The 27,730-nt window shown below is 44.5% G+C and overlaps 1 non-coding gene across 1 annotated transcript; it reads left to right on the top strand.

Annotated features, from left to right (window-relative positions):
* Positions 1-11,820: 11,820 nt before the first annotated feature.
* TRNAC-GCA (transfer RNA cysteine (anticodon GCA)) lies at positions 11,821-11,893 on the top strand. The gene has a single exon. It is a non-coding gene; the product is annotated as a tRNA-Cys (tRNA).
* The last annotated feature ends 15,837 nt before the right edge of the window (positions 11,894-27,730 follow it).

Here is a 27,730-nt window from a genome sequence, read left to right as displayed (position 1 = left end):
GCTCAAGGTTCTCCAACTTGGGCGGAAGTCGCATGGAATTTTATGCGACTAACAAGCCAATCGCTAGCCGCCACGTAGGAATAATTTAGCATCGGCCAATGATGGGACACAAATTTGCATACGAATGGCGGGAACTCTCTTGCAGAAAACTTTTGCTGTGCGCAGAGACTCTCATGTGGCGGGAAAAATTCCATCATGCCAAGGCACTTAAAATCATTGGGTTATGACATGCCCCCTTGCCGATGGCACAGCTGGAATTTTAGACACATGAACATGCCTCTAGTAAAGTTTGTCTAAGGACTCATTGGTTTTGCAATGCTTAAGTAACAAATATATATATATATATATATGTGTATATATATATATATACATATATATATATATATATATTAACAAATAACTTTATAGACCGGTCTCTAACAAAATATAAAATATAACAACTTGAACTTATAACAATAATTATTAATCATCAGTTGACTGGGAAACATCTACTTGAGACTCTTCCTCCTAATCAGTTGACGGAGTGTGGTCCTCAATGACATAGTTGCCATGGAACGTTCGCCTTCTTCCATAACAGATAACTCCAACTAAAATGCTTGCAAATATTAGAAAGAAAGCTCCACCCATTACACTATCGATAATGGTACCCCAATTGCTTTTCTTCATCGCTGTTAAGGTAAGGCTGATGCCAAACTTGTAATGTTATTAGTTAAAGGATACCATGGAACCGTGGATGATTGTGTAGTAATAATAGAAGGATCTAATATATGGGTAGTTTGTTGATCGCTTCTTTGACCAATGGAATTTGTCACCCTACAAATGTACGTTCCAGTGTACTCATAGATTAATGGGCCGTTAAAATATAGCGTATCACTCATGGACACCAAACCCACTGGCCACTGTTCATCTAGCCTGGTCCAGGTGACTTTTATAAGTGGCGGATTAGAATTAACATTGCACTTAAACTGAACAATTTCTCTGCCGAAAGCCCAATTTCCGTCATAACCAGTTATTGAAACTTCAGGGGCATATTGGATGTCCAGTACGTGAGAGTATCTTATTTCTTTGTTTAAAGCTGGGTGTTTCACAATACAAGTTATACGCCTTCCCCTCGCAAATTTAGTGGGAATGATCTTATATCGGCTTATAACTGTTACTGTTCTATTTGGAAAGGGAATTGAATTATATTCCATTTTACCAAAGTCTCCTTCCCAACTTATATTTGCAGTGGGTTTCCCGGTAGCTGCTGTACAAATGGCTGCCACTGCCCACTTTCCATCATCTATTAGAGAATTTGGCCCTTTGGTAAAACTTACAGTGGGCTCAACAAGTACAGTTACAATTGTTAACGATTGTGTATTTCCCAATGGGAATGCAATTACTTTGCATATATACTCTTCTTCACCAGAGAGACTCACATTATGCAGACTAATCGTTGCATCAATGGGCGAAGAAGTTTTAGACAACACCCTCCCGTGGTTTTTTTTTTTTTTTAATAGAGACCCCATATTCGGGATGATGCACAACAATAGTTTCTGCACTTTTATCATATATCTTTTCCCATGAAACTTGTATTATGGTTTCATTTATGTCAATCATACATTTTAATGTGACATTCTTCCCCCAAACTGCTGTTATGTACGGATCAGCAACAGGTCTAACTAATACACTGCAGCAGAAATGAGAGAGGAGCAGTGCCAGAGCGAGTTCTGGCCCAGTGGACATTCGCTGCCTCGGTGCCCCCTCCATTGCCGTTACTTCATTGACTCGAAGGAACCGTAGTTGGGTGCTCGATGGATCTCACAATCGAGCGGCTGTAGATTACTGCTTTGTTGAGGTCAGGCCTGTAAAGAAAGAAAACAACAACAAAACAAAACAAAAGAGAATCATAATTGAATTTACTATAAAGACACTAGGTGAACGTCAGAACGATGAGTCATCCAGTTGTGATGAACAATAATAGGGGGACGATCGGGCTTTTCCTCTAATAGGACAAAATAGGTGTTAGGGTACTGTCCCGATTGTAGAACTGTTCCTTTGTGAACTTGTGGATGAGATTGGTGGGGGTGTGGTATCGAGACCCACACTAACTCATCTGGTTGGAATTTAGGTTCCCAAGGTGGAGGTTTTTTGACATTAGCTTCGTCCCATAATGTTTTGGTGGTGTTCAGTGAGATGAGAACATCATGACTGAATTTAGTCCAGTTTTTAAACATCCCTCCCCCTCTGAGACAAAGTTGTTCTTTGTATAGGCCTATGTGTCTTTCTACAATGCCATTGGACTGTGGGTGGTACGGCAGATGGAGATGCCATGCTACATTGTGAAGACGAGCAAATTTGTCTAAAGCGTTAGAGTTAAAAGGTAAAAGGCTGTAGATAGGTATTAGGATACTGTCCCGACTGCTGAACGGTCCCTTTGTGAACTTGTGGATGAGACTGATGGGGGTGCGGTATTGAAATCCACACTAACTCGTCTGGTTGGAACTTGGGCTCCCAAGGTGGAGGTTTTTGGACATTGGCTTCATCCCACAACGGTTTAGCAGTGTTTAGTGGAATGAGAACATCATGATTAAATTTAGTCCAGTTTTTAAACGTCCCTCCTCCTCTAAGGCGAAGTTGCTCTTTGTACAGACCTATGTGTTTTTCCACAACACCGTTGGACTGCGGGTGGTACGGCAAATGAAGATGCCAGGCTACATTATGAAGACGAGCAAATTTGTCCAGGGCGTTTGAATTGAACAGAGGTCCTCCATCAGACTGAATCTCATGAGGAGGTTGCCAGGTGGCAAATACAGCAGTTAAAGCAGAAACAACAGCAGTGGCATTGCTTTTTCATAAGGGAATGACTTGTAACTGTCTTGTTCCCAAGTCGATGACGACTAATCTTTTATTTGGCGGCTTAGACCCTAGAAGGGGTCCTAGCAGATCTACCTGCCAGACTTTTCCTGCCTGGAACTGCAAAGAGTCGAAAGCTCCGAGCTGATGTTTGATTCGATGACACTTCTCCTTAGCACGTATCTCACAGGCCTGAGCTACCTTTTCCCAATCGCGCTGAACTCCATATGAGGCCGGATCCGTAATGGTTTGGCGCCAACATTGATGTCAAGCTCACGGTCCTGGGTGACCCCAATTTTCATGAAGCCACGCAAGGAACGGACTTACTTCAGTACCAGAGTTAGTGGTAATGGGTAATACTACGTCAGTCCGAAGTGGGTCTTCTAAGAGTTTATCGATGACCTCATGCACTGGGTCAGTGTCCAGACGGTGTGACTTAGTGTGCCTAACCAACGGGAGCCATGCAAATTTAGTTAACGTTTTCCAGATGTCTTGCCAATCATCCAAATTTTTGGTGGGAAGGGCTGTACCTGTAAGAATCTTGTAAATATACTGCAAGTCGATTGAGATAATTGGAACTGGGAGCGTATCGTCATGATGTGTCAGACAATGCTCCAGTACCATAAGGAATCCTAACAATTCACATTTTTGGGCGGAGTTGTTATCCGGGTAGGCTTGAAATATTTCCCCATCCTGACAAGCCTTGCAATAGTACCCATAACCTCCGCCATGTCGGGAGGTCCATCTGAAGCCATCCATGCCGGGGCAGAGGTTCCATGCAGTGTAGGGACCTTTTCCTCATCTCCTGGGCTAGGATCGGGCGTCGTATCTTCAAACTTCCAGCAGTGCCAGTTGTAATGGTGGGTAAGCACCAACGTATTCCATGTTTTAGGCTCCCCCTGAAAATGCGGGTCGACTTTTTCCGCATCCAGCAAGGGTAACAATGTGGCACTGGGAGTGCGTAGTGTCCCATGCCCCCTTGCTAATGGTTCCACTAGTTGTCCAGCCAGGAGGATTTTCCCTATAGCTCCATACTGGTGTTGTGCCACTTGAAGCGTCTTATGGGCAGTGTATACTAGCTCATCACAATGGTTGTGCACAACAGCCCATACATGATTTGTGGTGAACCCAAGTGTTACGATTAATGGCTCGCCAAGATCGATTGCGTGGAGCTGTGTGTTTTTAACCGTGGCTAACAGATGAAGTAGGTTCTGCTAATCTCCTTCCGTCCAAGGTGTGGATTTTTGGGATTTGTCACGGATCTGTCGCTGTAATTTGTTAAGGAGCGCCAAATGACTGGGTTTAACATAATGCCGGTACCAGTTTAAGTGACCTAAAAGCTGTTGAAAGTGTCTCTTAGTAACAGGGAGGAATGTCCTTAATGGATTGATGTTAGGACCATCATGTGAGATTCCGTGGCAGATGGAACCAATATATCGGGTGCCGAGGAATGTGATGTCATCTATAGGATGTAGGCATGACTTTTCCTCGTTAATTGTCCATCCTTCACTTTGAAGGTGAGCGACTAGTTGGTTAACTATATTACTAACGATGGAACTATCATGACCCATGATAGCAATGTCATCGACATAACTCCAGATTCTTAATTCCTCCTCTGGGGGAAGAGAATGTGAGGCATGAAAATTCTTCAGGGTATTGTTCATGGCACCAGTAGCCAGCAATGGAGCATTGCGATACCCCTGCGGGAAAACCGTCCATCTGTACATAGTGCCATCAATGCACATATTTAATACTCCTTCAGGGTCAGTTATCGGAATTGAAAAGAACATGTTTTTTAAATCCAGTGTGACCCCGACCCACTTACTTCGCTGGAATTGAGCCATCTCGAGCATGCATTGTGGTAGAGTAGAAGGATTAGGTTGTTGAAGTACTTGACATCTTTTGTTGACCTCCCTATAATCGACGACTAGCCGGGCTTCATTGGGTTTTCCAGGTTTCGCGACTCCCCATCCTGGTGACAGGTAGGTGCTAGCAGTTACGGTTTTAATACAACCTCGTTGCTCGAGTCGCCGCAGGAGGTCAGTAAAGGACTTTTTTAGGGGACCCTTGGTTGGGATTGGTCGATACCGCCAGGTAGAGATGTTACGAAGCGTTGGTCGATGCCAATCCTGCTCTGGGATAATAATGGGTAACGCTTGTAGCACTTATTCTTTAAGGTCAAGCGCTTTAATCCCTGGGATTCCTAGAAGGTTGATGCCCCCTAACACGGCCTCTAGAGCGTATTGATGACCTTGGACTAAGAATTTGACTTTTGTTGTGACTGCAATAGCGTTAAGTCCTTGTACCTTAATCGTTTTGGTGGTTTTCTGGTGGGGTATTGTTGAGGTAATTACATTAACTTGAGCTCCAGTATCGAGGAGGAAGAGCACTCATTGTTGGTCATCTGGATCAGCAGGGTTGTAGACAATAAGTTCGGCGTAAGGATGAGGGTCAGTGGGGTCAGGTTGGAGTTGGACAAGGCCGCTGGCAGAGCCAATGGCCATTACTCGTTTTTTGGCTGATCCTTGAACTTGAATCCCAATGCTTCAGCCAGACGGTGTTGGGTCTTATCCCCCAAAATACTCAACTGCTGTCTCGTGAGTCCGGAATTACTGAGAAGGAACCTGAACCTGGTTTTTTCCTCCAATGTTCTTTGAGGTGACCACCATAGCTCTCGCCGGGGGTTAAATTCTTGGCGTCTCGGTCTCGGTGCTTCAACCGGGTACGCCGAAGGTCGGTCTTTTACATCATCAGAAGTTCCTTCACTTTGCTTCATGAGCGCCTGCAGTTGTGGGAGATGGCCCAAGAGATTTCCTACTGGCTGACCCGCCATTGGATTCAGAAAGAGTCGGAGCGTAACAGCATTTGTCCCTCCATATACCTCTACACAGGTGTCTATAGCTTCCAGAGGCGTTGGAATTGCTCCGGGGCCTGATAAGTGGCGATGAGCCCATCTCTCTTTGCGTTGGGCTGCCGTTAGCCCCATTGGATTAGCTCTTGGGCTCCATGAAAGATATGACACCCCAATTATGGCCAAGAGAAGTTGTTCCGCAGTGGCCTTCTGTGGGCGACCCTCATGCCAGGTGTGGAATTTGTAGGTTACCTGTCCCACTACAAGTGCCGGGAGTGGGATGGCCCAGTGTGTACTGTCTGTGACCACGTTCAGATCAGTAGCACGCCCTCCACTCCACGCCGCTTGTCGGGTCAAGGCACTTGCTTCTTCCTTGTCTAAGATGTCAGATCCGAATTCTACTATTAGTCGCCCCAGCCACATGGCCAAAGTCTCTTCTGGTTTTATTTTAGATTCCCTGCAAAGCTCCTGTATTTCTGGTCGACTGCGTGTGTGAGAGGTAACAGTGGTACGTGTGGTCCCTTCTTCATCTGCAACACGCTTCATTACAGCTATCGGGTGAGCTGCGGCAGAGAGAGAGTTAAATTCTTCAGGCGGGAGTGCTGGATACATCCCTCCTCCCATTGCCCCTCCCCGTGGCAAGGAGGTGGGGCCGTTGGGAATAGCGTCACTTCACGGGGCGGGGTTGCTAGGCGGATTCCCGCCGGTTCTTCCGAAGCTCCGCCCCTCTTTTCCGGGTTCTCCAGATGGCTCGCGTTTCTCTCGGTTCCATTTTCTATCAGTGGCACCATGCGGCCAGCACTATTGATAAGCATCACTCTGGAGTTCTCTGATGTCTGCTCCAGCGACTCCTTGCCCGCAGTATGCAGCTGAACCTCCACATTTGGATATTCCCGTAGTAGACCCACTACTGAACGGAACAACACATTTATCATTTTTCCCTTTTTCCACTTGGTTAAACCCCATCTGGTCACGTTACGGCCCTTGGTCTCCAGATCCTCCCGGAGCTGAACGAGGAGCTCATGACCCTGCGACCCAGGCACCAAATCCGGACAGTTGAACCAGTCCGTTGGGGTGGGTTCCCCTCCTTCCCTCAGGTATCGGGTGCATTGGGCAAACTCCTGAGCAGGGGTCAGCTTTTCTGCCTTCGCAACCTTCACCCCGGCTAGGGATATAGTCGATGTTTCCTCCGGGGGTCGATAGTAGACCCAGTCACTCCCCATTATACACCTGAACTCCTCAAGGGATAGCTTTGTTCTCCAATCTTTTATGACCGCTTCTTCTTTTTTTATGGAGAAGTAGCCGTCAATATTTTGTTCATTCCCTTCTACCGCCTGGTGGTAGGCGATATGCGCCCATAGATCGTTTGCATTTTCCACGTGGCAGATCCTGGTGCGCCAAGGGCAGCACCCAATTAGGTTCGTCTCCATCACTGTGCCCTTAGATCCCATCCTCGTCGCCATGTCTCAGATGGCCGGAGCCGACTTGAGGTGATCTACAAATTGCTCGGCCGTTGGGCAGGCTGGTGAATGGAGAGGCAGACAAAATGTATTGGTTGCAAAAAGGCTTTACTTACGCCGCTAGTAGCCACGACGCAGGTGGTCCGATCGCTTAAATAATTACACGAGTTGCTCCAGCTGGCAAAAACCCGGGCCAGCGAATCTGTAAACTAACCAGGCATGCAGGAAAAGGGGTTACGTTGAGGGATAATGTTTGGCGACAGGGAGAAAAATCGATAGTTGATCAGGCTATCGATTCACTCTGCAACGAGTCAGGAATTCTCTTAAGTCACTCTGCAGCATGCTCAAAGTTCTCCAACTTGGGCGGAAGTCGCACGGAATTTTATGCGGCTAACAAGCCAATCGCTAGCCACCACGTAGGAATAATTTAGCATCGGCCAATGATGGGACACAAATTTGCATCCGAATGGCGGGAACTCTCTTGCACCGGAGTTTTCTATTGAAACAGAAAACTTTTGCTGTGCACAGAGACTCTCATGTGGTGGGAAAAATTCCATCGTGCCGAGGCACTTAAAATCATTGGGTTATGACAAAAATGACTACAGGCTTTTATACGTTGCATCTAGGAGCTGCCAGGGAGCAGCCCAGCCCTGGAGCAGGAGAGGTTGCCAGCCAGGAATCCTGGGACTGGGCTCAGACTGGCCCCCTAGTGCCTGGGCAGACCCTGGCACTAACTTTAGTGCCGGGTCATGTGTACATGTGTGTTATTGTGCATTAACTAATCATGCCTAAATTTGATACCTGCATTTGCAGGTATCAAATTTAGTCGTGATTAGCCATTTTTACCTTGCAGTAAAGGTGTGCATTGTAGACATGTGCCTGTACTGAGCACTAAATTAGGCTAATATGCATTAACTTGTCTCATGTAGGCACACCCATAGAGGTCAATCCAAGGCCTAGGCACCACAAAAATCCCATTTTGGAGAATGGAACAAAGCACCCACCTGTTGCTACCACTTTGAATAATAAATGTCATCCCTCCAATTAAAAAAAAAAAAAATCAGATAACCTATTATAGAAAAAAATAAGGAAGAAAAGTGATCCAGATGTATTTTTAGAAAAGACTTTTAGTTTGGAGCAATTGTAAATCATTCCCATAATCAAATTCAATGAGTAATCACTTCCTTTTTACATGCAGTTTGTGACTAGACAGTTCTACTACTAGAACTGAAATATGAGGCTTGAATTGTTTCACTGAATCTCTAATCTCTCTGTATTACTTATTACAATTATTTTCTCTTTCTGGAGTCCTTGAATTCATTTGCTCTAGGTTGAATCTGAGTGGGGAATATAGAGGAAACATCATAGCTATTATTTCTGAATCTAATCAGATATGCTCTAGTTCACTTCGGTATATATCTCACTTAGTAACAAAGAAAACTTTGACATTTCACACAGTTTCAGTGAGATTGCTTTGTCGTCATTTGATTAACATTTTTTTTTCTTCTTCTGACTACATTGCAATGAAATGCATCAGCCCATTCAAATTATTATAACTTCCTTCATAAGAAACAGAAAAAGAGGCAGTTTATCTTTATTGACATTAGTTTGGAAACCCCCCAAATAAAATGTCTTTTCTACGCATCAGCAAGAAGAAAACATGAACAAATAAGCAGCATCAAACCTGAACAATTTCTATGTATATTAAATATTTTACAAAAACCATCCTCCTCTTACACCTTTAAGACCTGTCCAGGAATTTTCCAAATATTTTTTTTTTTTCTTTTAATGAAATGTGCTGCTTCTGTAACAAAAGTTTTACCATTAGGAAAATTTCAGTTCTTGATTTTTTAAAATTTTCTGATGTATTTTAAGACTATTTAAAATTGTCTAAACATTTTGTTTTGAGTCAGCCCAACATCAAATATGTCTAAGATGCTTCATATGAATTGCTGCTCAGGTGCTTCATGACTCCAGTCCTGATCCTTGACAAAACTATACATCTCATGATGTGCAATGGGCTCATTGCTGACCAACATGTATAGTGAACTCCTATAATGAATTACACCACTGAATCATGGGAGATTTTGATCTGTGCCATGGGTCATAAAGACTAAGTACAGACAACCAAAAAGACCATCTGAATCGATTCATTTTTTGCAGGTTAGTCGAAGTTGTGTAGATTGACCTGATAAGTAAGTGAACAGACATTCACTTTTGATTCCAGAAATGCAGCCACATGCCTACAGTCACTCAGGCCAGAAACTGGGGGGGGGGGGGGGGGGGGGGCGGAGGAGAGTCTAGAACATGTTTACTTGCTCAGCTGGATCAGACAGGTTGGACCAAAGCTAGCCAGCCCACCTGCAAGGGGGTAGGGTGTGGGGGGGCAGGGTTATGGGAGAGGTGTACAGTACCCTGGGATCCTGGGATGCTGGAGACCTGTGAGTTAACCTGAATCTGGAGAAGATCTGGGACAGAAGTTCAATAAACAGATTTAACCTAAATCAGTCAAATCTGATACTACATTCTTGTAGGTGTATTTTAAACTGGTTTTCAGACATTTTGAAAGCAGTTTATGTGCACTGAACTTCTGTTGTATTACAGATTTGAACCAGGTTTTGATCACTTGCACTGGTTTATGTATAATTTTTTTAATTGAATTAAACTGAAAACTTTGGGTTGTATTTAACATGTCACACACCACTTTTTGATTTAGGACTATTTAATAACTTCTGGGAAAATTTGATATTTCAGCTTTGTTTTCATCCTGAAAGAGATACAAGTGCTGATACTGGCATTTGCATACTGAAGGAAGACAATTCTATAATTTATCTCTGCTGTATTCCTAACTGTAAAACACTCTTATACTTCAAGCCTGCGGGATTACTATACTGCTTTTTCAGTGCTCAAGATTGCCATCAGAAAACAAGAGCTCTTGAGAGGAGGGGCATGAACAGATATATTGGGGCTATGTTTTGGAAGCAGTCGACAGGGCATTATGGAGGCAAAGTAGAAATACTCATACTTTGATAATTCTGTTTGCAGATAACTTTAGACACTTACCTGAGAACTGGGATGCTTGCTTAGATCTATCTTTTGTTCATATTTGTGACCTAGATTAAAGGCAAAGTGAAGTCACTTGCTCATTTGCTACTGAAGCTAAAATACCAAATGCTATAATAATTGGTGTGATATTTTAATGGTGGTGAGCATTACAGAAGTCATAGCAACAGCTGAAAAGGATTTTTAAAATTAGGGTCTCCCTCTTTCCTCCTTAAAAGTTATGATGCTTTAAAAAACAAGTTTCAACCAAAAACTTTAGATATTTAGATATTTAAAAAATTGTGTCATTTGATACGGGATTTGGGTGCCCAATTCCTACAGGATTTTAAGAAAAAGAAATAAGAGACATTGGAATGAAGATGTCATAAATCATTCAATGTAGAAATAATTGGTAGAAAAATAACTCTTAAAAAAGAGGTTAAAATTATGTGATTAATTCTTAAACAATATACAAATGGGAAACAAAGTCAGAATAAAAAGGCCTAGGTTTCCAAAGTTTTCTTAGAGGTCTGACCTCCAAATTCCTTATGCAGTTTTGAAAAATCTCACCCTAAAATGCACTTATTAATGAAATGCAGTGTTAGAAGGAATGGAGGATTATAAGAGTGAAGCTATTAAAAACGAGATTTACAAAAAAGTTATTGTAGCTATCCTTGTTATACTGTTGTAATTTTTTTTAAACTGTCACCTCTTTAGTTTCTTTCCTTTCTGGTTAGTGTTACATTGCAGGGGCTAGTACTAAATTATATTAAGTGGCAATGTCACTGTCATTAGGTTAGGAGCACAGAATATGAGCCAATTATAAGAAAAATGATCTCTGCTACAGTCTCACCTCATATTGAAGTGTCACAGTATAAGGATTAATAGTGAGATATATAACTGTGACTGCCATTTCTCCAAGTTAACTTGTGATGTCTATAACCAGGAAAACTGAATTTTCTTTTTGTAGGCTAAAAGTGCATTGTTCTGTAGACTGAAAAATAGTATGGCATTTGGAGCAACTTTTAATCCACCTTATTTCCAGTCCAATTTTACATTTGTCTCTCTTTAGAGTGTCTATGGCTACTTGTACATATAACAAAATTGCCCTTTTTAGTAGTTCAGTTGCCCTTTTCTAAAGGTTTAATTGCCACATGTTACACGTATGGCGGCATATTTCAATTTAATTTTGTCACACTGTACATGTGTGGTGATATATTGTGATTTAAATGACTTTGTTATACAGCAAACTAAAACACATTTTGATGTATTTTACTTTGCTACATAACAAATTGCAGTAATACATCCACTCCTGAGCCCACCCAGACTTCCAGTGCCCTGTGTACCATCCCTGCCACCTTTTCTGGCCACCAGCACACCCAGCTTGCCCCTGGGGCAGCATGGGGTAGTGGCAGGATGGCATTGGGTGTGCTGGAAGCCAAAGAAGGTGGTGGGGATGCTGCACAGGGTGCTGGAAGCCCAAGGAGGCTTGGGGAAGCTTGGGCTTGGCGGGCTTCTAGCACCCCATGCACCATCCCCACTGTCTTTTTGTGGCAGGGAACCTTTGGTGCCTGCCACTTGAAGAGGTTTGAGCAGGCTGTGGAGCAGCTGGTAAGCACAATGCAGTCTAGAGGGGGTATAGCTCAGTGGTAGAGCATTTGACTGCAGATTAAGAGGTTCCCTGGTTCAAAGCCGGGTGCCCCCTTGTAAGGACATCTTTAGCTGGCGCTGGTCAGACCGCAGTTGAAGTACTGCGTGCAATTCTGGGCACCGCACTTCAGGAGGGATGCGGATAACCTGGAGAGGGTCCAAAGAAGGGCCACACGTATGGTTAAGGGCTTGCAGACCAAGCCCTATGAGAAGAGACTAGAGAAACTGGACCTTTTCAGCCTCCACAAGAGAAGGTTGAGAAGCAACCTTGTAGCTGCCTATAAGTTCATCACGGGGGCACAGAAGGGAATTGGTGAGGTTTTATTCACCAAGGTGCCCCCCGGGGGTTACAAGAAATAATGGCCATAAGCTAGCAGAGAGCAGATTTAGACTGGACATTAGGAAGAACTTCTTCACAGTTCGAGTGGCCAAGGTCTGGAACAGGCTCCCAAGGGAGGTGGTGCTCTCCCCTACCCTGGGGGTCTTCAAGAGGAGGTTGGATATGCATCTAGCTGGGGTCATCTAGACCCAACACTCTTTCCTGCCTACGCAGGGGGTCGGACTCAATGATCTATTGAGGTCCCTTCTGACCCTAACATCTATGAATCTATTAATCTAATGAGTTGGTCACATGACCATGGGAGAAGGGCACCTGGATTGGAAGATGATGCAGGGCAGCCTCAGTATAAACCCAGACCCTCAGAGCTGAACTGGCAGTTGCTGCAGGGATGCTGTCAGAGTAACATCACCCAGCTGGAGCTGCTGTTCGCAGAACACCTGGAGTTATGGGGATGAAGGAAGTTCCTGATCCTGGGGAATGACCTAAAACTATACTCTGCTAGTGTTGGATGGTGTGGTGGGGCTGCTTATGTTGGGGTGATCCCCAAGAAAAGCTACACTAGTGCCTTCCAAGTGAAAGGTGAGTATGGACACTGTATTGATTCAGCCCCCACAACTTGGTGAATGATCCTGTAGAAGGGACAGGTGAGGGGTCCAGGCATGTTATCAGAGGACTGAGGCCTAGTAGCCCCGGTGAGGCGGTGGTGTAGTGGCACCAGTTGGGGGGGGGGGTGAGAGTGAGAAGGCTGTGCAGAGCAGGGTTCACATGGGCAGGCTTGAAAGACTGTGCATGGTCCAGCCTTAGTAATAGTGAGCTGTGTTTAGAGGGGCCCAAGAAGGTGGACCCGTACAGGAGTGAGAGGGTGAGCAACTCAGTACCTACATGAAATAATCTCACTGGCCCATGCTGGGACCAGGACCAGACCAGTTGAAGGGCCAGAGCACCCACTACAAGGGACAGCCAGAGACTAGAGGCCTGGAGTCCTGACTAACCAAGAGGTGAAGCCAGAGTCTGTGAAGCCAAAGGTCCTGGAGGAGGCCAGTGCCAACAGGGGAAAGGGCTTAGGGAGTTTTGCAGCCCAGAAAGAAGGTAGATATTAGAGCATCTGAGGAGAAGGGATTCAGGTGGGGTGCAAACATCAATAGGGCATGTAGTGGGGCCCAGTCTGGGCCTGGAGCCATATAGTGATGCTGTCTGTGAGACATGGGACACAGTATAAGGAGAGGTTTGGAGCCATGTATTACACCCTTGGCTTAGAGCAGTAAATGGACACCTCCCACCTTATAAACAACTAATTAAATACATCAAAGTCATGGTAGGAGAGGCAGGTGGGCAGACTACCTTAGACAGGTGGCAGGCCAAAGATTTGATTGGCCATGAGACAGCCCCCTGTTACACTTCTCCAGCCAGAAGCACACCCAGCCGCCTTCCTGCCATCTTTCTGCACTGACCCAGGATCATGCCAGCCCATTCGAGAGGAGTCCTAGGTGGTGAGAAGGCACCTGGGACAGTGCACAGAGTGCTGGAAGCCCCCACAGGGGGTGGGAAAAAGCAGAAAAGAGCCCAATCTTTTTTTTTTTTTTTCTTCCCAGTGGAGCCTTCCTGCAGCTGGGGGGTGAGCTGCTGGCTGTGTCTGAGCTGCAGGGGGCCACAATCCTTCCTTTCATGGTGGCAGCACCCCCTGGGGCCATCCAGGTGGGCTGCTAGCAGGCCAGGTGCTATCTCAGCTCAGAGACAGCACTGAGCCTGCTAGCAGCTTGCCCGGGCAGCCCCAGGCAGTGCTGCTGCCATGGAGAGAAGGACCAGGGACCCATACAGTTCGGGGGCTTCTTGGCCTGCTGGCAACTTGGCCCCCAGCCATGGGCAGGCCCTGCTGGAGAGAAAAAAAAAAGCAGTGAGGCGCCTGACCCTTTTTTTCCTGGTGGAGCCTGCCCACAGCCAGGGGGGCAAGCTTCTGGTGTTGTCAGAGCTGCGGGGAGCCCCAGTTCTTCCCTCCATTATGGCAGCACCCCGTGGGCCACTCAAGTAGGCTGCTAGCAGTCCACGTGCTGCCCCAGCTCAGAGGCAGGCTTACTAGAAGCCTGATTAGGCAGCCCCAGGGGGTGCTGCTGTTGTGGAGGGAAGGACTGATGCCCTGCACAGTACAGGGCAGCTCACCCCCCAGGTACGGGCAGGCTCTGTGGGGAAAAAAAAAGGGATTGGTCCCCTCATCATAACAGTGATGGAAGCCCTTAAATTTGAAATGGTGTGGTTTTAATCCTCACAGTTAAAACCCCATCAATTAAAATCTACCATTTTGATTTAAGGGAACTAGGCCCCCGTCATGTGTACAAGCGGCCTATGGAAACAACATACTAATGAAAATAGTAATTTCATTGTAACCAAGGCTTCTGTACAAATAAATCTTTGTCAGGTGTTACAAGGAATTATCAATCCCAAGGATTAAGATCATGCCTTTTCCCAAAATATTGAAATATAATGCTGCAGACAATTGCCTGGGACAAAACTCAACTTAGCTTTTCAGTGGAAATCAAATCCAAAACATTTAAGGGCATTCACAGCTTGATTTCATTTCAGTAAACTGGGTTCAGTAAACTGTTTAAAATGGTGTTTATGTGTTTTACTGGATGAGGAGTTGGGTAGGCAAAGGAGAGAAGTTGGGAAGAGCCTCTCTCTTTCATTTTAAATTCAACAGCAAAATTTACCAGGCCTCCTCTGTGTCTATGCTGACACACAACATAGAGAAGTATAGAGCAGAGGTAGGGCCATGTAGTGTTATGTGGGGAGAGGAAAGAACACGCTTCTCTTTCTTCAGGGATGTAGCAGCAGAAGCAAGGTTGTACATTCAGGGCAGAATTGCTCCAGGACCACCTCCCTAAAGTAATGCATCTCTGTGCCCACCCAGTGTCTGTGGCACATGTTTTATACTTTGACATAGCCCTCTATGCTGAAATTCTGATTTATAAAACCTCCAAAGTGTCCAATTGACTAAAACACCCAAGTCCACTTGATAATTCCACATTATGTAGTCTCATATATGCATGTTGGAAGAATACAAAGAATTAAATCTCTGTTTTCTAGCTACACACATATAAAACACTCTCTTTGAAGTCTCTATCCTACTAGTTAAAACAAGGAATTAAAAGTACATATTCTTTGACAGTTCTCTGCCTGTTAAGTGACTTTACAGCTAAAGGTCTAAATAAATAGATCAGCCTCTAACTGTTGACATGTTTTAAGTCATTAATGCCAAAAATTGAACAAATCCACTCTTGTCAAGTAAAGGCAAATATTTATATTAAGGGGGATGATTTTACAAATCAACTATTTTACTTTATTTCAAATGTGTTTGTGCATCTGAAGCTTGTGTCTTTGTAAGGTGTTTTTTGGCTGGCCCATTTGGAAGAGAGTAACATATGTAGTGAAATGCCAGAAACAAAGTCATAACCCTACAGTATGGCAGACTCCAGGCACTCAGATCTGGAATCACGGAGGATCCACACAGGTCTGCTCAAATAGGGAAATAAAAAAATGAGTTCTAAATCCAGGTTAAAAACTTTTGTAAGTTACTTGAGGCAAAACATGAAAGCAAAGGAGTTTGTAGAACTATATACCGCTAATCTTGGAACAAAATGATTTTGGTGGAACTCAGAACTACAGAAAGAAATAGTAAAATAATCTGATACAGAATTATAGTGTATTAAAAACAATTAAGTCTATATAGTTGGAACAATTTTGATTTAAAAGAGGACTGATATATACAATGAAAAGCAAGACATGTTGTTTACACTACACCTTTAAAAAAATAAATGGGAAGATTTTTCTGTAAAAGCAGGAAAGCACAGAATGGATTTATCAGATAAAGCCATGCAGTGCACTATCATAATGCACTTACGGAACAGCTTTCACATTGCTTGTGAGGGCTGGCTCATTTACAAGCCAATTATTAGTTATAACAATCAACCTGCTATAGATAAAATAAGAAATCCTCTTAACACACATTAAAATGGGAAATGTCATTATATTATGCTCCTTTGAAGGTGTAAAACAGGTGGTAATGTTAAACACATCGGTGATGGAGATGGGAAACAGCTGTTTCATTTTCAGATCTTTGAAATGTCACCCAGTCAAGTCTCTCTATGTCAGGTTATTCCCCTCTAGAGGCTTAAAGTATCTGTGAAATCATGCAAAGATAAATACAAATAGGTCATATGGTTTCCCTTCTGATAAACACAGTCTAACTGTTTCAAGGTTTTTCATTTTACTAATACATATAGATTTTCCATTTCCTTTGAACATTTCCCAGTACCATGAAATATTTTTTAATATTTCATCTTACAATATATTACTGCAATATAAGTTGTATTTGCTAGGACTATTAAATAAGATTTGTTGTACATCTGCCTACTGGAAACCCAGATTATTTTATTCCTATTTTAAGTTTACACAGTAATTACCAATCTGGACAAAATGAGATGAACTTCAAGGTACTGTTTTCAAAATGTATCAATGGAATGAAGTGACATTTTTCTTCATGCTATTATTGCTTCTCTTAAGTGTCTGGATATGTACTTTGTGTCTTGATGTACACAGCAGGTCCCTGTAGCAGGATCTGATGATGAGGCTAGCTGTGATGCCTTCTAGCAGCCCCTCTTGTCTTGCTTGTCCCACTCTAGGGAAGATCATCCTGCTCTCTCACCTGCTACAATGAATGAGATGATTAGCCAATTGAGGAGACTCCCCTCAGAGGCCAACATGGGCCTTCACCAGGCCCTGCTCGTCCCTGTTCTGAGCCAGACTCTTCCTCTCGTTCTCAGTCCCAGGCCAAAAGTGGTTCACTTAACCTTGGACTCTGGGCCTCTCTGACAGTCCTCTTTGGGCTCAGGCCTCTGTTCCTCCTTGTCTCTGCACTGGGCCACAGGCCCTTGCCCCTCAGCACTAGCCATGGCCCTTTTGGCCCTCATCCTACCCTCTAGCAGCCTCCATAGTCACATTCATGCCTTGTAATTCTTGTTCTAATCCCATCACCTACTTGGGCATCAGCCGCTCAGCCTCAGCCCCTCTGCTCAGTCATCAATCTCATGGCTTCAGCCTTTCATGTCTCTGGCCTTTGGTCAGCCCCTTGGGTCCCTGGCCTTTGCAGAGCTTCTCCCTCATAGTCTCAACTCTCTGGTCCCTGACCATTGCCAAGCTCAAAGCACACAATGACAGGCAACCCTGTGGCCCCCAACCACCCCTATAGCCACAGCTCCAAGCATTGGTATTTACCAACCACTACGCAGGCACAATCTTTAATTGCCTCTGCAGGGGTCTCTCCAGATCCCAGCAAACTCCTATACTTGGGATAAAAAATGATAGACTGACACTTTTTTCTCAGTGTTTATATGGAGGCCAGCAAATTAGGTTTGTCACATGGTACTAGGTATCCATCCTGTCATTTTGTAGCCGAACTCATGAGAAATACAAGATTAAAAAATAACTTGTTTTTCATTACAGTCCCAGTTAGATATATGTTTTCTAGTAAGAAAACTATGCAAATTTTGGCTGCTGTCAGTTCAACAAATGGAGTGAGATTTTTTTTCCTCCAGGTTATATTGGCCCTTTAAGCTTCAATAAATCTGCCCAGTGCTTATTGAGCCTCTTATTAAAAGCCTTCAGTGAAAAATATTCCAGAACTTCCCTGGATAGTCTAATTACACTGCTTTACTGTTCTAACAGTATGGAAGCTTTGCATGCTGTCTAATCTAAATCTACTTTGAGCAAATTTGAAACCCTTGCTGCAAGTCTTGAACTCTTCAGCAGGAAAAAAGACAGTTCTCTTTTTTTACGGCAGCTCTTCAGATATGTGAATATAGCTATCAGCTCACTCTGCCTGCCTTTTCTGTAAGCTGAATGAGTCTACTTCTCTAAACTTTTCCTTATATGGATTTCTTTTGAAAACCTTTATCCTTTTTCTGGCCCATCACTAGATCCTCTTTAATTTTACACTGCTTTCTTAAAATATGGAGCCTAGAACTGTGCACAATACTACAGTTGAGGCATAATAAAGATCAAGGAGAATGGCACTATCATCTTCAATGTCTTACACTTAATACTCCTGTGAATGGTGCCCCAAATTGCATTTGCTTTTTTTTTTTCTTCCTCAATCAAGCATTTGCCTCTTTCTCTGACTTCTTGATAATTTGCTCCAGTAACGCCCCTGGTATTGAAGTCAGGGGGTGCATCTGCACATGCATTAATGTGGTTTTCCTAATGTGCATTAAGTTTAGTACCTCCAATGTGAGGTACTAAATTAATTTGCATTAGGCTGCCCTAATGGACAGTACAACAAACACACAATTCTTAGGTGACGCTTAAGGTGCAGTAGCTTATTTTACTGTGTAATAGTGTAATAGCAAGTTTTTTACATGACACTTTAATGAGCAGTAAAATAAGCTACTGTGCATTAAATCTCATGTGTAGTTGCACCCAGGCTGACCAACCTATAATTCCCCAAGTCCTTGTTTGCTTTACTTAAAGAGGCACTGTGTTGGCCCTTTTTCAGTCATCTAGATCCATTGCCTTTGTAGATGTTATTGACAAGGGCTTCAAGATCAGTTTTGCCAGTTCCTGCAGTGATGTTGGATGACATTCATCAACCCTTGCTGACTAAAATTTATTTAAATCAATCGAAAATTGTGTGTGTTTGTGTGTGCATGAGTGTTTGTGTGTGAAAACTGAAGAAAAGTAGCTGTTGAGCAGATCCACTTTCTTTACAACTTCTCTTGATAACTCACCCTGCCTATGTATCAATGGATCCACAGATTCTTTCATCTTCTTTGCTGACCACCATATTTATAGCATCCCATCTTGTTCTTAACTTCCCTTGGAAGAGTATCTCTTCTTTTATCTTTGCATCCCTGATTTTGTCCATGCAAGCTCGTGTTATTTCCTGATACACATCTTTAATGAGTTACCTGTTGCCCATTTATTTTCCATTTGATTCTGAGGCATCCAAGAAGCTCCTTGTGTAGCCAACCCACATTGATCTATCACCAGCCATATTTTCTCCCTCAACTTCTTCCCATTCTCTTCTGTGTTCTAAAGACCTTATTTCTACATTTTCTCTCCCGCTTTTTATCTATTTTTTTTTCAATTCCAGGATTTTTATAGCACCATCTGTGTACCAAAAATGATGACCTTCAAACTAAAAGAAAAATATTAATTGATTTTAATGGGCACAGCATCAGGGCCATGATGGAATGCATTCTATATTAAGTGATAGAAGGCCACTTTTCAGTCATACAGAATATAGCACTAGAATATTTTCATTAAAATTTGGCTTTGTGACAAATAAACTATTGCAACTGTCTATATTTAGCGACTCTTGGAGAATGATTAGCTGATGTATGGAGTTAAAAAAAAAAAAAAAAAAAAAGCATCTTAATTTATGCACACAGCTTTCCATCTGCCAGCACTGAAATGGCAAATTGAAGTCTTTGTGTAAGTGTGTGATAAAAACCTAAAATTAGAACACATCTCCAACATGGTAGAGAATGGAGTGCGAGGTGTTGTAATGTTATTTCTTATCAAACTTCTACAGAACATTTATCTAAGACCTTAAGTTCACTATTTGTCATTTCTTTAATTAATTTTCATTAACAAAGAACAATACATAATATGAAGAATGGAAGTCTTCCTTTTATCCTTACGCCTATAATTATTGAACAAAATCTACTTCCTTTTGTTCACATGATGAACTATTTATCTTTTGTGGAATGGTCTAACCCAAAACATTCTAAGTGATGTCTATGCACATCACTACATTGCCTGTTAACAGCTTACAGTTTATGGTATTGATTTATTCAAACTTATTCTTAAAGACAGGGGTAGACATGCCCCTATGCCATTGTTACTAAACCGTCATTTAGTACTTCCTTTTGGCATCAATGACGGCACAGTAATACTGCATTGTGTCAGTGGTACATGGTTATTTTTAGCCTCCACATTGCTGTAGCAATATGGTAAAGTGAGGGAGCATGTTGCTACGGTGACATAGCTGCAGTGTCACAGTTTGTGCCTGATGATGCTACATAGCCATAGCACATTGCTACGGTGACAGAGTCTTGTGTAGACCCACCCAGTGGAAAGAAAATATTGAAAAGTTTTTGCAAATTAGGCACTGAGTAGATATGCATTAAAAAGAAATGGGGAACAGCCTAAAAGTATCTTCCCTGCATTTTATTTTCTTTGTTTGTTTATTGAAGGACATCATCTTCCCCCAAGGGTCACATCTTCTTACTTCCAGGACAATCCTCCTCTTCACAGCTTGATCAGATTCTCTGTCTCTCCTATGTATTCTACTTCATGCAGTCTCTCTGTTGGTTTTCTGGGCTATGGAAATCTCTTTTGAGTACCAGAACTTTTAGCTAGTAGAAACCAATGTAAATCCATATCCTTACTCACACTGGCTGATGATCTCATGCCCATACCATATTCACTTTTCAAGTAGGTATTGGCTATATGCAACCACATAGGAGGCAAGGATACTTTTGGGTTATATATTTTATTTGACTAACTGTATGGTTGGGAGAAACTTTAGACACACTGTTGAGAACAAAGTATTCTTCAGGGATGGAAAAGAAGCAGGTGCAGCTTGGGCTGAATAACTAATAGAATAGTCTGTGAAAAACTCCATATCTAAATGCACACAGTTTGCTTAAAGGAATGGGTCAGGGTTATAGAAAGACTAAAGAAACTTTACCAGAATTATTCAAAAGACATGAGAAATGCAGTAGAAAGGATAACCAGTTAACTAGAAGAACAAGGGCATTTAACATGGTAGAGCACCATGGACTGCAGAGATTAGCAGGTAGTTTATAACGATCCATGAAGACAATGTCTGTATTAAGTCCCCGTTGCTTGTGTCCAGTAAATTTACCTTCCCCCTCCCCCCCCCCCGATCCAACTCTTGTAGGTGTTTTATAAATTTCTGTTGATCACCAGAATTGTCAGGTTAGAAAGAGAATGGTTGTCCTGTGAGTTGTTCTCCTACTCATGTTCATGTGTCTCTGTCCTTTATATTATTACTGTATTTATTCATTCCGGTATGTAGTTTTCATCTCATTTTACGTACATAGTTTCCATTAGCTGGGTTTTTGGTTGTAGCTGTGTTGGTCTAAGGACATAGGCAGGCAAGGTTCTTTAGGTAGATGTGATATCTTTTATTAGACCAACTGAGTAGTTAAAAAAGTGCTTAGCAAGCTTTCTCATGCAATCACCCTTCTTCAGGCATAATGAGTCTCTGCTGGTCTTTCCTTGGAGTCTCAGACCAGCAAAGGATCCCTATGCATGATGAAGGATGATTGCACCCAAAAGTTTGCTAAGAACTTTTTTTTTATCCCCCAACTACTCATATGGTCTAATAAAAATATCACATCTACCCAAAGAACATTGTGTACCCAGTTTCCATTAGAGCATTCGGTGCACTGGATAAGATCTACCACACTCTAGGATAAATGTGTGCCCCGATATGACAACCTCTATTCAAACCACATGGAAGAGGATTTTTTAGAAATATGCACCATCAAACATGTATCTGGGTTGCACTGTACTCTTCAATTAATTTGGCACAATTGGTAGTTTCCTCCTCTTATGCCCTTCCTTGAAGTCCCTTTATCTGTCACAGGGAAGATGCCAGGGAGGAACCCCAGGGGCAGGAACCCTCAGAGGGAAATGAAAGTAAAAGAAAAGAAAAAAGGAAATACTTACCTGAAGCAGGACCTGCAGCAAAGCCAGAGCCTGAGGAGGGACCCACATGGCTCATTAGCCATGCTTTTATACAGTTGCGGCCAGCTGATGACATCAGCCACAATCACCGGCCGGCAGAAATAAAATGGGCTGCTGGCAAGGAGGGAGGAGGCAGATTGACACTGGCAGGAGCACCAGCAAGAGAGGGCTTCCCGAAGCTCCTGAGGGGGCAAAAGGAGCCGGAGGCTGCTTCTCCCAGTGGGGAAGATGCTGCAGAACACACTGTGGGACAGACACTGCTGGCTGCAGCAAAAGGAACCTAGAGCTGGAGGCAGCTCCCCAAGACTGGGAATCCAGATGAAAGGGCAGAGGGGAGCAGGAAGATCCCAATGCCAGTGGCCAAAGCAGGGGAGCTGGAGAGACAAGCACACTTCAAGATGCCAGACTAGGTGGGACCATTGAGGGCACTGGGAGAGCCAAAGAGGTGCACCAGGTGGGAGATGGGAGGCAAGAGCAGCATGAGGGGCTGCAAAACACGGCCCTCAGGGGCATAGAGCCAACCCAGTGGGTGACATGGGGAAAAGCATCTGCCGGAGGACCACAGCGGGTCCAGCGAAACCAAAGGCTGGGCGACAAAGGACAAAAAGTATGGAGTAGCCCATAGGCTACCATGGACACATATAAAGCCGAACATAGGCCACTAGTATCTGAGGGTGGGTATTGGTGACTAGGCTGGGGGAGCTGGGGAAAAAGGGGCAGCTGGGCCCCTCAGAGTATATCAGCGATTTTTTATTTATTTTTTTTTTTTTTGTATTTTATGTTTCCCACTGTTGGAAGGGTTGAGGGGTAGGGCTCGTGGAGCCTGATTGTTGTTTGAGCCTCAAGGTTGTTGGTAGCCTCAGGGAAAAGGAGATGGCCTCAGGGCATGGGTAGGATATTGTGGGCTGTTTACATGTGGGCAGAGAGGACCATCCCAGCGATCATATTGAGGGACTCAACAGTCAGGGATCTGGCCAGGAGGACATCTGTGACCTGTCAAGGCAGGGTGTAAGGGCAAGGTAGAGGGGAGGTGGAGCCTCGCAGAAGACTGCCAGACAGACGTCCCGCCATCAAGAGGCTCCCAGTGGTCGGACCCTCCACTGAAGTAAGATTCAAAGTTGTGGTGGGTGAGATTGGGGAAGACTACACCGGAGCTAAATACCCACTCAACGGAACACCTGGGACGGACAGGCGAACACCACCAAACATCAGGGCCAGAGCAGCATGTGACCAGATGTTCGAGGCCAGATGGGCACAAAGTGGTGTATTGGCTGGGAACATGCACAAAAGCCCGAGCCTGGATGAACAACTCGCGATGCAACCAGCGGCCATGAACTCTCCCGATATGTTGGGCCAAAATTTGCAGATGTTGACGCAGATTATAGATGCACAACAGCAAAAGCTGGAGTGCCAACACGATTGGCTGCAGCACAGTCTGACGGCTTTCAAGATGCCCCAAATGACTAGCGAGGATGACTCAGAGGTGTATATCAAGACCTTTGAGCGGCATGCGATCCTGACAGGCCTGGACAAGGGGTACTGGGCCAGCCAATTAGACGCCCTGGTCATGGGGAAGGCCCAAGTGGCATACGAAGCACTCCCTAGAGATGAGGCCAGGGACTATGAGGCAGCTAAAGCTGAGATACTGTACAGGTTAGAAATTAACCCCGAGCATTACAGACACCTCTTTTGGGCCAAGAAGGGGGCAGATGAAAGGCGCCTACATCTCCTACTGCAACTCGAGGGACGTATTTGGAAAATGGATTAACTTGGCAATGTGTGACCATGACACTTTAGTCGACCAGATCATTCTGGAGCAATCCCTTAATGATTTGGAGGAGCGGACACAGCGGTGGGTTCAACAGCACTCACCCTTGACCTGCGATGAGACCCTAAAATTGGCTGAGGCTTTTGCAGCCTCCAAGGTCTACTACCCCAGAGAGAAGCATGGTCCTGCCCATCCACCTATGGTTCCCAAGGAACAAGAAAGATGGTGATTTCCCCGCCAAGAGTCCAACACGTGACATCATGTTTTCATTGTGGGAAGACAGGGCACTTTGCCAAGGAGTGCCCGAACCGCATGTCTGAGAGGTTGCGACTGGACCATTTGTTACAGGGAATGTCACAAGGTCGCAAGGAGACCCCCCCCCCCCCCCCCTCCACTGAACCAATGGATTATAGCTTTGGAAGTGGCTGGGAAGCCGTGATCTGGGAAAGGCCTGTGGTGCGAGCACAGGTAGAAAAATCACCTGTTGTGAGCTGTCCTAAACTCTGGGTGCATCCAATCCTTAGTCAGGGCCAACCTAGTTATAGCATGTCCAAATCACAAGGCAGAACCAGTGAGGGTCTCTTGCCTACATGGGGAAGAACAGCAGATCCCATGACAGTGGGTACACTTACGGAGCATGGAGCACCAGGGGGAGCTTTTGTTCAGCCTGGCTCCTCGCTTGGCTTGTGATATGTTATTGGGGCAAGATTGGGCCCTCTTATATGGCACTTTAGAGAGGGTCAGAGATGTAGAGAATACCCGTTGAAACTTACCAAGGCGGGAAGGTTGGTTGGAAGAGTCCAAAGGTGACCAACAGCCTGACGACGATCCTGAGGTGCTGGACTTGCACAACGTGGAGAGCAGCCAGAAGTTCCGGGAAGCCCAACAAGAAGACGGAGAGCTGCAAGGGCTGCATGCCATAGCAATGGAGGCCCCAGAAAATTCCCCAAAAATCAACCACAGCAGCATACTCGTGATTCGAGGTAAGACAACACCTCTTGTACCGGGTACAAGAAGGTGCGGTGGGAGAAACAGAGAAAACACAGCTGGTAGTACCCTCTTGTTTTTGGAAGCTCATTTGGAAGCTCACCTATGCCAACCCTACCGGGAAACACGCGGGGCAGGATAAGACAACCGCCAGGATAGCTCGTTGTTTTTTTTGGTTGGGATTAGGGGGAGATGTAGCCCAGTGCTGTGCCATGTGTCCCAAATGCCAGAAAGCAAGGGAAGACTGCTCTCCAAGGGCCCCCCTTTGATCCTTGCCGGTAATTGACATCCCTTTTGCGAGAGCAGCGATAGACGTGGTTGGTCCCTTACCGTGTAGCAGTGCAGGCAATCAATACATCCTAGTATTCATGGACTATGCCACACGGTATCCGGACATGGTCCCACTAAGAACAGTAACAGTGTCTTGAATTGCAGAGGAACTTGTTTAATGGATCACCCAAGTAGGTATACCACAAGAAATCCTAACAGACCAGGGCTACAACTTTATGTCGGGGGTGCTAAAGGTGGTATGCCAAACTTTGAAGATAAGGCAACTTCGCATGTTGATATATCATCCGCAAACAAATGGATTGGTCGAAAGACTTAACAGAGCCATCAAGAAAATTTTACACCGGTGCATACAGGGGGACCCCCAAAAATGGGATTTGCTTCTCCCACTGGTGTTATTCATCCTTCGAGACACCCCCTCAGAGTCCTTGAAGTATTCACCATTCGAGCTGGTATTGGGGCACTGTCCTCAGGGTTTGCTGCAAATACTGAGAGAGGACTGAGAGCACCCCTTCCCGTGGCTCAGGACTCCATGACGCATCAGCAAACCTTCCAATGCCGAGTGAAGCTGGCCAGACATATAGCCACATATAACCTACGGCAGGCCCAACAGCAACGAAAGGTGAGGTACGATGCACATTCCAAAGAATGAGAGTTACAACCCGGGCAGAAAGTACTCGTCCTGTTGCCCACATCTACCAGCAAGTTATTAAAGCAATGGCAGGGACCTTTTGAAATAACCAGGAGGGTAGGCCCAGTAGATTGAGGTATATAGACCAGGTCACCTCTGGATGAAGCAGATTTTCCACATCAACCACCTACGAGAGTGGCAACAACCTGAAGGTTCTACTTTTATGCTTTGAGTATTTCATTCTGATAGGGCTGCTGCTTTGAATCTTACCCAGAATACTCAGGGGGCCAGGGAGCTAAAGAAAGAGACTAGGAGAGCAGCTTTGGGGCTCCAATGGAAAGTGACCAGCTGAGCTAACTTTGCAGTGCTCAGGGATTTTTTGTGGATGGGATCAGGAACAGAGGGAATGCCTAAACATTTGGAGGGGGGAAAGAACCTCTACTTGGATGGCAAAATGGGCTGTATTAGATTTGGATTCAACCCAAGTCGGAGACAGTGATTTGATTCATTGATTTGGCTGAATCCAAATCTGGAGATTTGATGCTGATTCAGAGAGTCAGCGATTCAGCCTTAGACACAGATTTATATGTTTTTTCTACATACCTTGAAGTCCTAGGTGGTGCATGTGAAGGCTGCAATGGTGGGGCAGATGGAGCGTCCCATAGGAGGACAGCCCGCCCCCCCACTTGTTCAGTGGTGAACCCGGCAGTGGACTGAAAGTACGTCCGGTTCACTTCCGGGTCTGCTGTCGAGTGTGTGGGGTACCCCCCATTCCCTCCCCCACCCCATTGATTGGCTGTAGAGGAACCCTCAGTGCTCTCCCCAGACCCAGGAGGCACCAGTTGCTGAGCCAGGGAGTTGGTGGTTCCCCACGTGCTCCCCAGTGGACCAGAAGTGAACCCCCACATTCCTGTTGGACACTCCATCTGCCTGAGCATCTCAGCATTCACAAGCTGCCTGATACCTTGAGGTATGTAGAGAAAGTATTTAAAGCTTTGTCTATGTCCAAATCATCAAATCTTTCCAAATCCCTCCAAATCAATTCGGAGGGTACTGATTCAATTTGGAGAGATTAAATGGTGTCCTGATTCAATTCAGATTCAGAGATTCAGCTGCTGAATCAGGCCAAATCCCCAGCACACAGGGGACCCTTCATCCCCTGGCTCAGCACAGTAAACTACGCTACTGGGAAGTAAAGCATGGGGGCTGGGGAGCCCTTATAAAAAGCAACACCTATGCCAGGTTCTGGGAATCAAGGGTCAGGTGATTCAAAAGGGTGGATCCTAGGGCTATATAAACCTGACTCCTATGCTGGAGAGGGCATTCCAGCCCAGATCATTGGAGGAAAAGGAATTCTATAGAGTCTTATATAGAGATAAGTTGTTTTATGTTCCATGTTTGATTGTGTTAGCTACATGGCATGGGAGTGGCTGAAAGGGAGTAGGGAGGCTACTGTAGGTACCCAGGAAAGACACTAGCTAGTTAGGGGTGTTAGGGAGAGAGTAATCCCTGGATGTAGAAACCAATAATTGCAAGTTGGCTGAGGCCAAGTGTTAGGGATGTATACCCTGTTCCATGGATAGTGGTTAAAGACTGGGATTCATGACAAATGAACTGAGACAGTAAAAGTTTTAAAATAATGTATTTGATCATTTTTTGCCCTGCATTTGTCTATTTTTTCTAACTCTTCTGTGAGAAATCTACACTGATACCTATCCTTTTTCTATACTTTCCAGACTTTTGCTCTTTAGACATTGATTCTAGCTTGTAATATGTGGCAGTATCTGTAGAGCATTAATAATGCCTTGTCCATACTGGAAATTATTTTCACAAAAGGTAATCATTATCATTAATCTTGATAACAAATTAATATCTTATATTCTAGGGAGAATTTCTCCAAGCAGGGAAAAGATTTGAAAGTTCATCTTTCCCACGCAGGCATCCACACATTCAAGGAAGCAGGAGCAGTTTTGCTGCTAATGGTAGCAAACTGCTCCTGTTTCCTGGGTCTCTGTAATGGGCCCCTACAGCCATCAAGAGAATCTCTAGCCCCTCCCTGGGTGCTAGCTCTTGGGATGGCAGGGAGCATGGGCTGGGGCATTGCTCCCTG

This window comes from Alligator mississippiensis, chromosome 5 (genome assembly GCF_030867095.1).
Source record: "Alligator mississippiensis isolate rAllMis1 chromosome 5, rAllMis1, whole genome shotgun sequence".
NCBI classification, from domain to species: Eukaryota; Metazoa; Chordata; order Crocodylia; family Alligatoridae; genus Alligator; species Alligator mississippiensis.
This window is presented reverse-complemented; position numbering and strand designations above follow the sequence as displayed.